Source organism: Dermacentor andersoni, chromosome 2, assembly GCF_023375885.2.
Source record: "Dermacentor andersoni chromosome 2, qqDerAnde1_hic_scaffold, whole genome shotgun sequence".
Classification (NCBI taxonomy): Eukaryota; Metazoa; Arthropoda; class Arachnida; order Ixodida; family Ixodidae; genus Dermacentor; species Dermacentor andersoni.
Window position 1 is genome coordinate 242,400,024 of NC_092815.1, and position 16,931 is coordinate 242,416,954.

The window sequence follows — 16,931 nt, forward strand, 5'->3', positions numbered from 1 at the left end:
CTGGAGACGCCGGCTGGCACGTACGTGCACAGGGGTAAACTCGGCTGAACTACTCGCCGGGCTTAGGTCTGGGGTATGCTCCGGAGATCTTAACATCGACCGTACCTCGCGCCTCCACCAGAAATGTCACCCAGCTATTACAACTAAAACAGTTTACCACCGACAGATTGGCAAAAAAACGTCTGCCTTTAGCGATGGCTGGTCCTCGGAGAGCGCGCGCGCAACCACGAAATTCGTCGTTCTCGCCTTAACGGTCCCGTGTCAACACGTGCAAACTCATTTTGCGTAAATATTATCGAGAAAATCCAAGGCTTCTTAAATTTTCAACGTGTTCTCAAGCCAAACTATTATTTAGGCTTGGTACTGCCACACAGAAGTATTACCGTAGCATCATATTACTAAAAGAAATTTGCGTACCCTTTAGGCCGTCAGCACATCGTACATGAAGATGAAACGGGAGTCAGGAAACTTGTACCCGGCTGCTCGTAGTAAATATTTTCTTTGTATGAGTGCAATAAAATATTGACATCTGAACATCTTTATAGGACATTACCAAAGCGGTTTACAAAACAATGCAATTCGCAGCCTTTATTATATAGATCACCAGAAAGTCACTGATAAATATTGGGGCTTTAGAAAGGGCGCGAAATAGACACGAAAAATAAAGCGGCAAAGTAGCCCGTGAAACTAGAAGATGATTACACGAAGCCATTAACCTTCTAAACGAGAAAGCATAAAGTACTGCTTTAGTTTATCAATACAGTAAACTGATTGCTGATGCTATGTTAACATACGAAAAAGAAATATTCATCAGTTTCGCAGATTGCTCTCTCTGTTATAGCGTGTACAATAGGACATTTTAATTGGCAACTTCACTAGACAACATGCAGAGAGGCAGGCATTGCAAGTACAAAAACGGGTTATTTACTTGCGCCTTAGGTAATATCTCTTGGTCAATATTCATTAGAATTCGTTCCACCAGAAGGCCTGTAATAGTTGAAACTTAGCTTGGATTCCTAAGCTTGCTTGAATCTTCACTTTCCTGAACATTGTGTAATTTTGACATGTAATTCTGGGTTTGAAATGGCTTCACGTATAGAATACTGCACCAGCTTTTCGCACATACCGTGGAGCTGAAGAGTGTGTTCACACCATGTTATGTTACAGGTACTTGGCTCTATAGAACAACAAACTTTGCTAATGGTCCGCATTTCATTTTGATTGATTGAACCAACCAAGAGAAATGTCCCTCCGCTGAAAAGTCATTAACAACCTGAATTTCACGCACTGCGCACAGTTTGCACAATTCCGCGTTTGCGGCTATTAGTTTCCGTAAGTTTGACGTAAGACATACTACGCTTTTATCTTATCTTAAATCTATCCAGTTTTACCTTTGAGCATAGCGAATTTTTTGTGTGCTTCTTTCCTTGTCATAAACGTTTTCTTCCTTTCTCGTTTTCCATTAGCATAAGTGCATCTGTCAGAATAATGTGAACTAAGAACTACGTGTAGATACCGTACGCCTTTTAATTCACTCATTAGCAATGCGAAGAAAGCACAGAGTTGGCTTTGTCGTTATCATGTTAGGAACCCGCATCATGCACTAAATTATAATGAAAGAGTGGGTACTCAGGGCAGATTACCCAGCCTAATAAGTTTGCAAAAACAGAGTAACCGCAAGCAGCAATGTATAGACTCGCATGCAGCCTGGTTCTGCGATTGTCGTTGATTCAACATTCCTGTTTTTGCTTTCCTGTAAGAAACAAGGAAAGCTTACCTAGTGTGTATGATTATTTTTAGCTGGCGTGTATTTTGTTAAATCTAGGGCTAATCTATGTGATGATGGGTTATGTGGTGGAGCGATAGTCAGTGTGTCAGTTAATTACGGTCATTTTAAAGAAATTGCGTATTTCGAGCGTCGAAAGCCCTATATAGTGCCGTCATACGCGATCCAGTATCCTGTGAGAACTGAATGTCCGACCGAGTTTATACTTGAATTGAATAGGATGCATGTATCGGACGATATGTGGGCCACTGTTTAATGTATTTTATTGTTAATAAAGGGCTTTGTGTGCAAAGGGTTTTGTGTGGTTGCAAATACAAAGTAATAGTTGATAACATTTTTAGAAACGTTGTACGAAGATCATAGAATTCGTGTCTGGAATGTTCGCAGAAATGGGCCGCATGGTGCGGGAAATCACCGTGCCAATTATAAAGCGTGCGCGGTAGTTAAGGCCCTTGCAGAAAAATTACATTTGGATTCGCCACAAAGTGGCATGCGCTTGGTGTACAATATTAGCGCAGGTTCTCGCGCAGTCTCGAAAGAAATGAATGTTGTACCGACCTATAGTTTGGCAGAAAGCGCTCGTGCGTGTGCAAAGTTTAGTGAGTGCGGCTTTGTTAGGGCCTTTTCAGAATACTAATTATGGCAGCGCTCTAAACCGACGTTAGTCATTATGTACAATTTTTGTAGTTGTCCTGGGGAAACTAATTGGCTGTGTAGGAAGTTTTTCCTCCAGCAACGTGGAGGAAATGCGGACCGCGCTATCAGCCACGTGCAACAAAACTTGAAAGGTCACTTTAAAAAGGTCTTCAAATCCGTCCGCTCAAAGCAACACATTCGTTAGCGTTGGGCTGCGATTCCGCAAACCAAGCAAGCCTACTGTGCAGTTTATCGCGGAACTATAAACCTATACGTATACTAGTCATGTAGGAATGAAAAGCTTAGCTCCGCTCTTCGCTGCTCCTTTGAAGTTGCTGTATATTAATTTGTCTCGTTTCATCCCCAAGGGCCATCCCGCATTTGCGGACGAAAATTCCTGAAGCGCATTCATGTAATGAAAAGGGGTAAGGACAATAACAGCACGCCAGGCGGGCCAGACGCCTGTCGAGAAGGAGCGCAGAACGCCGTCGCGAGAGCAACAGAAACGTTAGAAGGAAAAAAAGAAGAGAGAACAGATTCCCGGGAACTGAAGGGCGCGCTTTTTTTTACACCGATCCCTTGGCGATGACGTCACTGGTCCACGCATGCGCTCTAGGATCGAAGAAGGAGAGAAAAGGGGAGGAGTGTGCCGCGAAGGTGCGCGCCAGCGAAGTCGTCCGCGGTGGAAGCGCTCCGGCACCGCAGGAGCTCGGGTCTCGGTCGGCCACCGAGGTTCAGAGCCTGCGCCGAGCGTGCGTGCGCGACACTCGGGTTGAGGCCCGACGCCGCATGGGGAGCGACTCTTCCCGCTGCTCCCGCGGGCCGCTGACGACGCTGTCCAGGCGCTTCTCTTGTGGTGCGCTTTTCGCGAGCGACATTTGTGCTCCGCTGTTTTCACCGGCTGCGAGCGACAAAGCGCTGATACTTTTTTGTGCGACGCCGCCGCCGCTCAGTTGTGCTGCAGTGTGCTGAGGGAGAAATCCCTTTTGGCGGGCTCTCTGCCGAATTTGAATTTGCGCTTCGACTTGGATACCGGAAGACTGGTGTTACGGACGAATTTTCCCGCCAAAACGCGGATACCTCCTTTGAGTGGCCGGTTATCGCCGTTCGCACCTCTGCTTCGTGGTTCGTGAAAAGGAAAACACATGTGATTGCGAAGCTGCGCAACATACGCGTATTAATACCTTTAAACATCGTTACTGAGGACGTCTGGTTTTGATGAATATATTTTGCGTGGTGAGGTGAACCTTGCGAAGCCGAAGCCGGAAGGTCGACCCCGTTTCTGCAAGCGCCTGCAAGAGTAGAAGAGGTACTGTCAGTGCTGAGGCAAACGGTGAAAAGCAGTTTGGGGCCACGTGGTGTTGACGTAGGAATGCTCTAGGATAAGCTACGGTGGATACACCGGGTGAGTTGACTTATCATGCAACAGAAAACTCTCACCTGTCTCCCTCCTCGCAACTCTGCAATGAGTAAAGTCCCTGCATGCGCATGCATAAGGAATTCAGTGCTTTTGCATGACTGATTGTAAAAGACGATATGCCCGTGAGCGAAGAACCAACGCCTACTTGACCAATAAAAAAAAGGGGGGGGGGGGGCGGGGTATATGTATTGAATAATGGTCGTGGTTAAGCATTCGCACTAGTAATTTGACTCATGTGTGTAACAAACGAACTCCTAATTATCCAGACAATGCGCACCAAGTGCATAATAAGAATATCATATTGTCACCTGGCGAAAAGAAAACTACCGTTTAACGATTGCTCACGCGGAAATAAACAAATAAGTTTTTGTGTGCATTGCCACGTAAGCACGAGAAGAAGTTTCTATAACGGCATTGTACATTATTGTGACATTGATCAGTGTCATATCTCGTAATCGCGCTTGCCAACATAATACAAAAATGAAATTGGTCACGACAGTACGTACGAAATGTGTTCCGTAGTGCGCTTGCCGAAAATCAAAGCAGCATATTACTGCAGATTTTGAAGCATTTTTATAGTGTAGGGTACATTATACGGGATCGCGCTTCTGCCATTATGTCCTATTTGTAAATTTAGACTACTGTAAACAATCCCGTTTCGACGCACTCATGGCATGTGTTGAATAGACAGTATCAGAATCAGTTTATTCCTGTCAGTAGTGAAGTTGAAGTGTACGTGTATTCTACTACTCACGCTGGAAACCCCACTACTTGTGAACCACAGTGCCGCGATTGGATTGCCTGATGTAAACGTTCACGATTGACTGCGAGTGATGCACGCTGAGGAAGATTTCTATAGTAGCGCTTGCAGCGACACATTTTTGAATGACTAGGCTATAAAAAAGTATAATGGCAGCGTCTTGATAATCCATCGCCTTAAAAGAGTGAATGTGGCAAGCAGATACAAGGCCTGCGCTAACCTGTATGAAAATTCCCTTTTTTTTTGTAAAAAGTATAGCCGAGTTGTGTCGACTGTCTGTTGTGCAAGTGTGCAACATATATGAGGGTGATTTTTTTTAAGCATTTAGCTCCCCTGCTGCAACGTGTTCTGGCAAAGCGGTGAAATTACCGAATTAAGAATGGAATTGTGGAGCTTGATGATTTGACGTCGTCATTATAGTCCGTCACTTGTCAGCTGCGGCGACATGACGCCCCGTTGCCGGTCTGCCGAGGTGCGCACATTAACATTTGGTAACAAAAGCGCCTATTATCCGAACGATGGACGGCAAAGAATGAAGAGGGCGGTTGTTTTGCATTATATTCATCGGCTGCCACATAATCTGAAAAGGGTCGGCCGACGAGCTGGGATATAAGTGATGTTTTCGGCTCCCATGAAACTTTCACGCTTGTGCAAGATGACAGATTCCTGCGAAGAGAAGTTCTCGGGATGTATTGGACACTGGCTTTAATCTAACAGATTCCACTTTCCTTTGCGAAACGTTAGGTTGGTCAAACGGGGCGGTACCTTAAAGAACGTTTGAAAAAGCCCAACAATAATGTTCAGAGAAAAAAACGACAATCATCTTGTAATTCACGGCAGGGATTGCCTGTACAAACCGAATCTATACGCAAGTCCGGAAGTACGCCAGAGCGAGGACAAATGCATTACGGAAATCACCGAAGCCATGGTGATTAGGCAGTTGAGTGACAATTGTGTAAGCGCGCCTTTCCTCTCGCTTTGGAACATGAAAATTGCTTGCTTGCCCATGGTTTGTTTCAAAATAAACGAGTTGCAATTAGCGCTTCATGTGTCCTGTGCCCCCCCCCCTTCTAATTACGCGTCTTCTAGCGCAAGAACCATTTTCGCATAGGAATTTTAAGAGTGTTAATGTTTTTATGCTGCTATATAAATGGCTGAGTATTGTTTGCCTCACCACTAAACTTGTAACGTGTAAGAGTTGCGGAAAAGGGCTCTATGCTAGTGTAAATATTGTAGAGAAGCAAACAGCGCAGATAGACACTAGAAGCAAAATAAAATGTGCGTTGCGTGCTTTGTTTTCTTCTTCTTTTTTTACCTGTGTCTCATCCTGTTTAACGCATTAGCATGTCCTGACCAGCAACGCAGACAGCTTCAATTTATTTCGTCTAGTTATGCTTACCCTCAGTTTACTGCCACACGACGTCGTGGTCGCCGGTAGGAGTCGCGTGGCACTTTGCCGCAAGAAGCGCAGAGACAAATATAGGAAAAGATGTTCTCATCTAGTTACTGAGAAATATATTCGGGACTCAATAACCCAAGGGTGGTCTGAAGTTATACGCAAGAGTTGTTATCTTATCTCCTGAAAGGAAAAAAAAGATATAAGTGTTTTTCTCTCAAAGAAACGAAGCGTTTCTCTCGCTTCTGCCTAAAATAATGCAATCGTGACAGGGGAATCTGTTTTAAAGATTGAACAAAGGGAAGCGTAGAATAAAGAGTTGATTAGGAAAACACTTGATAGGAAATGGTTACGGCAAAATTATAATAGGCTCTGACGAATCAGTTCTTAGTTTTTTCTTTTTTTTCACGAGATGAAATAAAGTGCGTTTCATCTGCCGAGTGTCGCAATTAGTCTAACGTTATTTTTAGTGGTAGTTACTCGCGGCTTTAAATAAGAAGAGGTTAAGTTTGGCCTTTCTGGCTGGGACACATTGCATAAACTACAGAATATGCAGTAACCGTGCACTTTAAAAATGAAAGCTCTAAAGAGTGCATCATTGACCAGGTAACTTGTAAGAAGAACAAATTCATTCCAGAATTATCTTTGGCTGCAATTTGCCTAAAATATTGTACGGATATGAAGCTTCCATATTCATACTTGAACGAGGCAATTTGTCCCATTGGTTCACGAAACCATAGTTACAAATCGTAACAAACATCTGTCACTGGCGAAAGTCAATGTACTCAGCCAGGTTTTACTTCGCTTCCAAGTAACTTGCCCTCTTTTATTGTGAGTAGCTGAAAGAAATGATGGCCTCTGCCGTAGTCCACCGTTGACAAAAGTTGGTTGGGAAATGACAGAATAAGCGACTGCGACATTAAGCTCAGATGACTGCGGGGTTTCCTTCAACTAGGTTCCAGCCTCGAGTGGAAGCGGATAAATTTGTTCCTCGAGTACTTTTGGGACCGACGCTACATAACCAGGAATAATGCAATTAGTTAAGCCCAAAATAACGAATATAAATTCTGCCCATGTATACGTAACTTTTCCACAATGCGGCATTAGGAACCTATAATGCTGTTGAGTTTGAGTGAAGTTAATCGAGAGGTAACGCGGAAACATTTAATTAGAAAAAGATAGGTACAGCTTCCTGTATTGCGGTTTGTTTATCCTCCACCTTGGACACTTTGTAACACAGTTACTGCACCCCTCTAGCAAAACTCAGTGCAGGTCATAAATTATTAGGTGAGCTTTTGCATTTGCTAGTTGTACAAAATATGGTAAAAGTATGGCAAAACCTTAGATATTTGTAGCGATGAAAAGACGGGGCTATTAAGTTCGCCATAAACAAAAGTGCCCCTAAAGTGACAGCTGTGCACTACCGAATTTTTTATGGAGACAATGAATGACGAATGTGACACATTTGCAGCAAATATTGTCTTGCGAGGCTTGGCTTGAAAATCAGTTCTTAATAACACAACAGATTTCACTCTATTAGGTACTCACCGCTGCATCAACAAATTCAGTAAAATTCGCTGAAGCACAATTATGAAAACAAGAAAAATACCCCATAATACAGGGCCTTCTTTTAGGCGACGTGAAAACAAATCCCACAAAGAAAACACGATATGGCCAAGCACCTCTACCGATTTTAAATAAAAGGAAGACATTATTAAAGGGAATATCTTTCGTCCGTGTTCTATCCATAGACAGCCTAAGCTTTTCGCATCGCTTGGAGAACGATGCATTTTGCTTTTTAACACAAAAGTGTTTGATGCCGGGGTCCCCCATCAACCTCCCGTAACGGATGTGACGTCAGCGCGAACGGGTAAATTATCTCCTTCTTGAGAGGGGCGGCGCCACCATCCGGTGAAGCGACACCAACGAGCGCCGACAGTGAGCGCTTGGGTCGCCTCAGCGCAGCGGAAGCTCCAACGCGGAGTAGCTTGTTGTAGGCCACAGAGATGCATGCCTACGCAAAGAACGGCCACTCGAGCCGTTTCGCAGCCGAGCAAACAAAGATGTGACCACCCGACAGGCGGCATGACGACGTCCGCTTCCACTTCACCGCAAATGTAGACAGCTTATTATGCATACACTGGGTTGTGTCCACGCGTCCCGTTTCCATAGGGACGACCACGCTGCGTTGGTCGTGGGCTGCTGGTTAAGCCGACCCCACCACGCTTTTCAACGCGTGGCCTCGCTTTTGTTGTAAGGTGCCTCCTTTTGTACGCAGGAATAATTTTATTGTTTCTTGCATGAATAACATTGTTAGCAAGACGCTTTTTATGCTGGGTGAGCGCATTTTGCAAGTGTACCATAGGATATGAGCCGTGGCGCCCGTTATCCATGCAGCTACCCGTTTGTTTATGCAGCCGACTATTCAGGAAGACCATGCGCAATGCTTACAACGCGTAAATTTCCAGACGTCCCTCGGAGCACCTTCGGTTTAAAGCGCAGTCTTTGTTATCTGTGGTTCACCCGTATCATCACACAAATGTTTTATTTGGCGTGGCTCGAACAATGTAATGCGCATTTGGGACGGTTTTGTGAAGGTTGTTTGCCTCACTATATATCAACGATGCATGCACCTGGGCAGGTTCGCAATTACCTCCTTTACTTGACGCGTTGTTTGTCATGGCCAAAACATTCTTGTTGTGGTAGGTGTCCTTCGTCTCTATTTGTGTCTATATGAAGTGCGTGATCGAGTATTTTTTCTTGGCGATTCCCCATGTACATACAAAAAAAAAAAACATATTTTCTTGTGTTGTACCAGTGCTTCCTATTCTGTGCAGCTAATAAAAGCGGCTCAAAAAAGTCAATAAATTGCAATGAAAACAGCTCGGATCGCATTATATTTCCAATATGCATGAGATAATTCAGCCTTGCTTGGTTTCTTCTAGAAGCTTGATGGTTATTCCCCTCAAAAGTTTGCGATCTGCGAGTTTTTTTACGTCTGTATGTAGTGCGTGCTTAAATATGAATGAAATATCTTAAGCTCCACTACAGGTGACATAGTTCAGCATTTTAACAGCCAAAGGTAAACCAGGATCGAGAGCATCGCTATCGAAACCCAAACAAAATTAAACCACGGGTCCGAAATCACGGAAGCCAAACTTAGCGGTCTGACCAGCCGCTCGGTGCGCTGGAGGCAGTGGAGTAGCTCGGCCGCAGGGCCCAACTGTAGTGTTCGCTCTTTACCTCTATGGTGCAAGCGGTGTAGGCGTTCTACTGAGGTGACGATGCAGTTTCCGCACATGGTTTGTCTTTCGCGTCCGATTAGCCTGTGACGCCTCGTCGCCTACGTTGTGCAGCTTCAACATGTATCAGCAGTGCTTACACGCCGCTGACTGCTTTGCTTGCAATGACACCAACTAAGAAAACTGATCCGCTAGGTGGCGCATAAAGGCAACGACGTCGATGGGTGAATCGCGCTTTCTTCCGGTAAGAGACACGCTAGCGTGAAGGAGAACGCCTTCGCACGTTCGCTTCGCACAGGAGCCCGACCAAAATGGTCTTGCCTTCGTCGAGGCGACTCGGCGGCAGGACTCCGCTTTCCAAGAGCACGCCGCGCGCCAAGCGAACCTGCAAGGCGGTCTCCGACCCGCAAATCATGCGCCTTTCGCTGCAGCGGACTGTAAGTTCAGAAGCGATTTACTAATAACCCGGCCGGTATCGCTTCTACGGTTTGCGAACACCCGTGGTTTATGGCACATTCGCGCAGTGCTCCAGCGCGTGCAATGAACAGCTTCTTTCGTGTTCTACCGCTTCCTTTGAAAGATGAATCAACAATAATTTTTGTACAAAAAATCACCGGCCAACCACTCCGTACAGATGGTTAACAGCGAATTTCAAACGTACGGCCTCGTGTTTGTCACTGGGCTAATCCAGACGGTTCATTAAACAACGGCTTGCTAGGCAGCCGGATCCTCGGTACGCAGCTGCTGCTTGCGCTCGGATGCACGAGCCTGTTCTTGTGCCCGCGCTGCAACATCGGTACGGCGTAGACGAGCTCGTTCGCGGTTCTGCTCGCGGCGTTGCTGATTGAAAGCTGCCTGCTCCTAAGGTGTACGCAAGACGCGTGGCCTACCCGTTTCGCCGCCGTAAAGAAACTGCTGCGCGTGCGCTCGGCTGCATCGGAGAGCAACGACGTCACTACTGGTGCAGCTAATACAACACCACCTAGATAGTACAATGCCTTTTCACTTCGATCCATGGCGTCATGTTACCTGGCCCGGCAGCCATAGAATCTAATGGGGATATTCTCTAGTAGGAAACAATGATTTTGACGTCACCGCTTTATCACGCCAGCCTTGTCAACGGAAACTTCGAGCCAGGTAGCGCGACCTCATGTATTGGAGTAAACAGGCCTTGTGCTATCTAGGTTGTGTTGGCTAATCACGCGCCACCCCTTCTCTGCTTTTCTTTTTCGCGCATGCGCGTGGGGTTACGCCGGAAAAGTTTTCAGCGTACAGGCGAGCGACAGACGGATAGATGGACGGACAAATCGGCTAGCCATATACAGCTTCGCTGTAAAAAACTTGTAATAGTTCCAGCGCTGTTTGCTTCCCGCTTTTGCCCAGAAATTTGGCACACGAACAGCAAGGCACACAAGTGCTGGTTTTGCGAAATACCCGCCGCAATATGCCCATCATTACATTAGCTCTAATTGTTCGAGTGTTCCATCAAGTAGCCGTCCATATGTATTGCGCATCCGCGAAAATCATTCAGTCTCACGTCTTCCTTTGAATAAACAGTTGGTGGTGGCACTTGCGTGTGTCGTGTTCCTTCGCTGGTGTCTGTTTCTTTTACCGTTAAAAAGAATGTATACTAAACCATACCGACGTATCGAGAAACTATTTGTTTTTACAACCATAATACGGGTAGCCTGATGTTGTGACAACATGATCTCTTTCATGCTGCACTAGCTGGACTAGCGAATATCTTTCATACGCATCTAGAGGTCTGATACAATGCAAGGGAGACGCAATGTTTGAACCTCCAATGTCCATATTACATTGTCGTACTGGGAGTCGTTAAGACTTCAAGCAGTCTTCTTGAGGGACTTTTTTTCTATCGATTTATTTCGCTGTTGTCATTTTTGTTGTGCCGTTTTGCAATGAAACTGCAGCCACGTGAGGCTGATACTGCCACAAGCACTCGCAATACACGAGATATTCATGACGTGCGAGACGTCAACAGTACGTGACAGGGTTTTTGCGCGTCCTCCACTCAAGTGGCCGTGGGGAGGATCGGCTGTGTTTCTAGCAGAGATACTGAGGAAGTACCACTTAATTAAACAGACGGCCATAGGAACGACAGCATGCGCACTGTCATGAAGTGTGTTTCTTCAGTGGGAAAAATGATGCGTGCTTTTGTGTCTTTAGGCATTTGCCTGCTCCCAGAGACAGACGCAAACCCAATCAAAGTAGGAATCGCCGCGCCACCAATAGTAACGTGGTTCCCTATTGAGCCTGAAACGATGACACTAAACGCGAAAGACTGATGCAGGAACAGAACACAACAAAAACAAAATGGAAGTAAGAATAAAGGCCCGTTTTGTGCGTGGGCGTGCGCCTGCTTGTTCGCCCTAAAACACGGAATAATTTCGACGACCAGGGGTTCTTTGACGTGCAGTTAAATCTAAGTACTCGCGTTATTTCGCATTTCGCACCCATGGTAATGCGGCCGCCGTGGCCGGGATTCGATCTCGCGATCTCGTGCATATATGCCGGTTTTATTGCGATAGCAAGTTATACAGACACTGAATGCGCGTTGGCACATTCGGCGCCGCAACCGTCATGCTAATGACAGGGGATACGCGACCCGTCCATGGGGTTACAAGACCTCCACATACGTGGGCAAAAGTGGGCGTGCCATCATGGTCCGTTGAATAGGCTCTGGCGGAGCTTGGGCGGCGTTCTGGCTTCTGTTGCCGGCAGGCGCGTTGCCCGGATACACTGCGCTCCTGGTGAGGAGCAGTGTGTATGCCACACCACGGTGCATACATTAATTGTATGATGTATCATCGGAATTCGTAACAAGCTGTCAAGCGAAATCTCTCGAATTAAAAGCATCCTGGGATTTGACGTGCCTAGACTGATTGCGAGGCACGATCGGGGTGGGGGACTACGGTATAATTTTTGACCACCTGGGGTACTTATAATGAGCACCATAGGCACGGTACGCAGGCGTTCATGCATTTCGCCCCCATGGTAATACGGCCGCCGCGGCCGGGATTTGATCACGCGAATTCGTGCTTACCAGCATGACGCCAAAGCCACTAAGTAACCCCGGAGTTTCAATCTATTGGATCCTTGCGATTGGCGCTGTCAAACGCGGATGATTTTCCCTCGGTCTCATTTCGTGCACGATCGAAACGCGACGCCTGTAACACCGCTGTTCCTCATCGCACACGCTTTGTGACACACCTGCTGTACAGCAGCAGCTCCCTCGCGTGCGGCGTCGCGCGGTGTCACCTCCGTGTGTTGTTACGAACGCCGTTCGATAAGCTCTCATCGCTTTCGATGCCTGGCCTGTGAGTGGAACTGCCAACTAATGCGATAGCATTACAGGCAGCCTTCATCCGCTTTAGAGGTATCCCCGTCTGGCTTGTAAATATTGGCCGATCCCGGAGGCACTGCAATCTGAAAATGACGGCCGACCCCGGAGGTAGTACAGTATAGAGCACTGCATGAGCCAGGGCTGGAGCAAAAGTGCCGAACCAGCCAGGCTGTGCGGTGTAAAACAATTTTTGAGGGGCCCAGGCCTTACGCCTTCAGGCCTGGGCTGGGCTCGGGCTTGGAGTTGCGGGACCGGGCGAGGGTCGGGCCCGTTCAGTAATGAGCCTATGTCGGGCTTTCGAGCACACGCTGGCGCTCTTCGCTAGTCTGAGGCATTCTGCGCAAAGCACACGTGAAGAGTTGCAAAATCTGGCTCTTAATTACTTCGACAAACAGAATAAAAAAGTTACAATGTCATTGCTGGATTTTTTTTGCAAATATTGTTCCAATTGTTTTATTGTCACAAAAACAAGGTTTGCTGTCGCGAATAAAAATATGCTATAAGATGCTTTTTACACAGTCATATGGTTACCGCTTTTTGTGATTGCAGTATTTTGCCCTTCACGATAGCATTATTTTATGGCAATTGTCTCGCATTACCGCTTTTCTTTTGGTTGCACTCCATTGACGATTGCTTTGTGGTCGATGTAGTGCACTTGCATGGCTTCCGCCTTTTTGGCGAGAAAACTTTTTCATGGGAATTTACTCGTCCTGCGCTCAGAAGGGTTGATATGGTAGTGCACTTACAATCTGCAAATTCTTTCGGGCAGCAAGCAGAATATGCGATTTTGAACTTTCAGCTGCCTTTACACCTATATATATTTTAAAGTATTTCTTGCTATAGGTGAAATTTTAAGGCCATATCGATTGGGACAGTGAAGGGACGCTGGCGCCGCCATGGCTGTGCTGCGACAGTATGGACTCGCATGCATCACCCAGGCGTGGAGGGTTCCATCTTTCTCCATTACGTGGAACAAGATGGAACATGCCTTCCGCTTCTAGAGGGAGCGTTGTGCGCGTATAGACCTTAGCGTTGTTGCTGATTAACTGTGGTCGTCCTACACCACGGTGCACACATACGTGTTGGCAGAAAGGGCAATACGCTTCAACGTAAATCTAGTGCTGCCTAACGCCAGAATGTTTTTATTCCTTCGTCTGTCCTGTCGCGTGCACCTTGCAGGTGCGACGCTAGTTATGCCGCTGCCTAAACCGCACCTGTTTACCAAGGCCCTTCTCTATTGCTGCGCAACCGTAGTATCGTGTGCTGCGTCCCGCCATGTCACCTCGGAGTATTTTTAGAGCACAGTACGAGGAACTAGACTCCAACGCTAAGCCTCCTTATTGCGGCCAATGCTTCGCTTGAGGGCGTAACTGTTGCTAATTTTACAAGTGTGCATAATTATTCCAGTATAAAACATTAAAGTATACTCAGCAGTGTTTAAAGAATGCCTTGCCAGAAATGCTTAAACCAGGCTTTACTTCTGTCAATATTTTCACGTTAGTTCTACGAGTATTGCTCTGGAGAAAATCTTCCGCAATGCTTTATTGTCACTGCATGCTGTTTTTTTTTTGTAATGTTTTGGAATAGATAAATTAAGCGATGACAGTTTTAAGGCAGCCATAGACTAAGTTTCTGCGGCGAGCCCGTTCTGGGCCCATTCTGGTTGCGGGCCTGGGCCGGGTGGTAAAATTCGGAACGCCCAGTTCTCTAGGGTGGTACAACACGACGTCTTTAATTGCTAGCCGTAAGGAAGGAAGAATGCTAGAATCTGGCATGAGGCGCACGCGCCAGACAATTTGAATATGAGAGAGGAATGCGGTTTAATCTTGGCCTAGCAGAGTTGGGCCGCTCTGCAGGAAGACAGGCTCAGTCCAACCTTGGGTCGCGCATTTCTTGATAGCATCATAGGCGTACTTTACCCAGTTTGGAGGTATTTAACAGATCACCTAACGATGTGCACAAAATCGCAAGTTCGTAAGAGAAGCCATATATAGAAACGTCACTTTGATGGAGAGTTTGCAACAGGCCGTGACACATGCAGCGGCAGAGGCGTCACAATGCAACTATGTTATCACATGCTTAGAGAAATTTATTAGTTACGTGCCTGCTATGAAATCACGTGTTACGTTACGGCATCGGGCAAAAAGAAAGTTCTACATCCGCCTAACATGCCTCTGAGTGGCGATGGCGAACGCTCCTTGGGGTAGATGTAGTAAGGACAAATACCCAAGTTAGTGGGTGGTTTAGTTGGTAGCCGTCACCGTAGCAGTAGTGGTAGTGCAACGGACGCATAATGGGGAGGTTGTGGGTTCGGCTCCGACTGGTGACACGTTATCTTTTCATCCGCTGTCGTTTCGCTTTCTTTATTATTTTTTACAATTTACTTTCAAGCACAGCTAATTTCCCAGATGCTTTCCATGGTTTCATTGTCTGTTCGCTTTATACAGGGATGGATATGGTCACTTTCATTTGTGATTATTTTCTTCTCGAGTGGCTAATACTGTGCCTCATGGGCTTTTGCGGTCTGTAAAGGAAAATTTATCCTTTTTTGGCTTTGCATTCTGTATTGAAACCTAACATGAAATTGAGCTAAGCTTTGCTCATTACTTATTGCTTATGCTAATTATTACTTAATTAGTTATTACTTATTGCTTATTGCTAATGCTGATTATTGTGCTTGTTACGTATATACGGCGGGTTGATTGTGTGGCCATTCCAGCATATGAATGAATTGGAACGGTATTACAGTGACAGCGGACTGGTTTTTCGCCAACTGCACAGTACTTAAGCCGAAGCCTTGCCGGCTGAGCGCCGGCCACCCCTTGTCATTTGAAGTATGGACCCTCCTGCAGTGTGATCGGCGAGTTTACACGGCTGACGACGTGCATCTCGCTCTATTAGATGGGAAATCATCCGGATTTGAGGGAGAATGGCTAATGGCGTTTTGCGCAGGGCATTTGTGCATGTTTGGCGCTTCCAGTTCTGCGATGTGACGTCATTTCTCCTCTTTGCCCGCACTGCTGACTGACGTTCAGGTATCACCGCGCGCTAGACTTCAAGTGGATGACTGCGTCGCTTTGGCACAGAAAGCCCGACCATAGAATTACGCCTCGTGAGCATTGTTGAGAGGATAATGAAGGAAGTAGGGTAAGTCCAGTCACGAACTGTCAGTCTGGCCTTGCAGATTCCACTCGGCGTTATTAGGTGACCTCTAGCTGTACGGATTTAGGGGCCGTCCTACGCAGTCCCGATTTTCTTCAACTTGGAGGTGAAGGATCCACGGATCACGAAGTAGTCGGCTCCTGTGCCCACTAGAGCGGCGACATTATGCACGCCGAAAAGCACGTGGAGGTCGGTAGTTTTATGTTTTGCATTGCAGTTAGGTAGTGGCATAGGGTCACGGCTGCATAGAAGAGTTGACTGTTGGGCTAGTTGGTCGTCCATATTTGATGTAGTAACTTAGTGCGATAAACACACGTAAACAAGAAAGGCGGACAAGGACAAGCGCTTGTCCTTGTCCGCCTTTCTTGTTTCCGTGTTTTTATCGCGTTAAGTTGCTACTTTAAACACGGCTGCAGAGCGTGGTCCCGCTGCTGTTTCGTGGCGTCGTCATACCTTTTTCAGGCGTTGTCTGGATGGCATTGTTTCGTTGCGAAATTCTGGAGGTATATCTTGAGACGTCGTTAGCGGTGGAGGACCTTCGGTATTTCGACGAATAGCAACCGCACCTCCATCAGTTGCTGCTGGCAGTTTTCCGGATAATAGCTAAGATACGGACCTAAGAATGAGCCAGTGTACGGTCGGTGCTGTGGCACGATATAGCGGCCTGGGGACGGCGCACGCGAAGATTGTCGAGTCTTTATTAAGTGGTGGCGATGCAGTCGGCGATCTCACGAGGTCGTTTGCCGAACTGCGGACATGGCAAACCCTCGTAGTGCGTTCTCGCTGTGTGGTACCACGAGGGTTTAATGAAATATATTTGGCAGTTTGTGCCGTGTGTGTTTTAGTCAAAATCGTCATTTTTATGCCGTTTATTCTACTTGTTAGGTGCTTGTACATGTTAACATAGAATCAAGTATCAAGGTCCGTATTCCTCAAAGTATTGTAGGCTAAACAGTTCTTAGACCCATTTCTGCACGCTGATATTCTTGTATGTGCTTCTACCAGCATCAGTCCATGTCAGTGCGGGAGTTGCATGCATTTTCTACATTAAATGAGAAGAAATGGGGTAGCACTATGAAAGTTTAAATGTATTTAAATGTATTTCATTGGTTGCTTTTAAGCAATCTCAAAGCAATCTTAACCAAGACACAATCTACTTTCAGTG

General features: G+C 46.3%; 1 protein-coding gene across 2 annotated transcripts in view; it reads left to right on the forward strand.

Moving 5' to 3' along the window:
• Positions 1-3,096: 3,096 nt before the first annotated feature.
• LOC126539882 (uncharacterized) overlaps positions 3,097-16,931 on the forward strand; it is a 727,003-nt gene continuing 713,168 nt past the window's right edge. For both annotated transcript variants that reach the window (XM_055075676.2, XM_055075677.2), the window contains exon 1: positions 3,097-3,827. The gene's annotated coding sequence lies outside the window, so the exon portion shown is untranslated. The remainder of the gene's footprint in view (positions 3,828-16,931) is intronic.